Source organism: Lupinus angustifolius, unplaced genomic scaffold, assembly GCF_001865875.1.
Source record: "Lupinus angustifolius cultivar Tanjil unplaced genomic scaffold, LupAngTanjil_v1.0 Scaffold_561, whole genome shotgun sequence".
Taxonomy (NCBI): Eukaryota; Viridiplantae; Streptophyta; class Magnoliopsida; order Fabales; family Fabaceae; genus Lupinus; species Lupinus angustifolius.
This window is the reverse complement of record NW_017727900.1, coordinates 21,951-23,571: the sequence shown is the minus strand read 5'-3', so window position 1 is coordinate 23,571 and position 1,621 is coordinate 21,951.

Sequence of the window (1,621 nt, the reverse complement as noted above, 5' to 3'; positions counted from 1 at the left end):
TGGGAATGTCCAATATTGCTTCAAAACTTAAGGCCCTTAAGCTTGAGATGTCGGAAGACTTACTCATACATTTGGTCTTGCTTTCCCTTCTTGCACAATTCAGTCAGTTTAAGATCTCTTATAACTGTCAAAGGGAGAAATGGACTCTAAATGAGCTCATTTCATTTTGTGTGCAAGAGGAAAGACTGAAGCGCGAAAGGACTGAAAGCGCCCATTATGTAAGTACCTCTAAGGACAAGTGCAAAAGAAAAAACACTTTAGAGCCCAAGAATTAAGCTACTAAGGGTCCAGTGCAAAAGAAGCATAAGCAGGCTGATGTCTGTTACTTTTGCAAAAGAACTAGACAGCAAAAGAAGAAATGTATAAAGTATCACACCTGACATGCTAAGAAAGGTATATTTCTTACTTTGGTCTGTTCTGAGGTCAATTTAACTTCAGTACCTGGAAACATCTAGTGGTTAGACTCCGATTCAACTTCTAACATCAGTGTTTCAATGCAGGGTTGCTTGAGCTACCGAAAGCCTAATTATATTGAAAGATACATCTACGTTGGCGATGGAAAGTCAGTAGAAGTGGAAGCTATAGGGCATTTTAGATTGTTATTATGTACTGGTTTTTATTTGGATTTGAAAGACACATTTGTTGTACCATCTTTTAGACAGAATTTAATTTCTGTTTCTTATTTGGACAAATTTGGTTATTGTTGTTCATTTGGAAACAATTCGGTTCAATTGTCTTTAAATTCAAATGTTGTTGGAACTGGTTCACTTATGTTAAATGACAATCTTTATATGCTGAATACTATAGCTGATTATAGTGAAACCCTAAATGTGGAATCACGTGGTACTAAGCGTAAAATTGAAAATAATAATTCAGGTGCATTATGGCACAAGCGCCTAGGTCACATTTCTCAAAAGATAATTGAGCGTCTTGTGTCAGATAGGATTTTGGATTCCATTGACTTCACAAACCTTAGTGTTTGAGTCAAATGCATAAAAGGAAAACAGACCAAACAATCGAAATCTGGTGCATATAGAGCTTCAGACGTCCTAGAATTGATACATACGGATATTTTGTGGCCATTCCCTAAGGCTTCCTAGAATGGTCAACAATACTTTATATCACTCATAGACGGTTATGCATACATTTTTCTAATTCATGAAAAGTCCCAATCGGTGGACGTGTTCAAAACTTTTAAGGCTGAAGTTGAAAATCAACTCAGCAAAAGGATTAAGTAGTCAGATCTGCACGTGATGGTGAATACTATGGTAGATATGACGGTTCAAGTGAACAACGTCCAGGGCCTTTTGCCAAATACCTAGAGGAATGTGGTATAGTCCCACGGTACACCTTGCCAAGATCGCCTAACATGAATGGTGTGTCTGAAAGACGAAACCAGACTCTTAAGGACATGGTAAGGAGTATGATTTGTCACTTACCTTACCATAGTCACTCTAGGGAGAGGCACTTAAGACAATAGCTTATATTCTTAATAGGGTGCCAACTAAGGCAACTGCCAAAACACCTTATGAGCATTGGACTGGGCGAAAGCCTAGTCTAAAGCATTTTCATGTATGGGGATGTCCAGCTGAGGCAAGGCCTTATAGGCCTCATGAAAAGA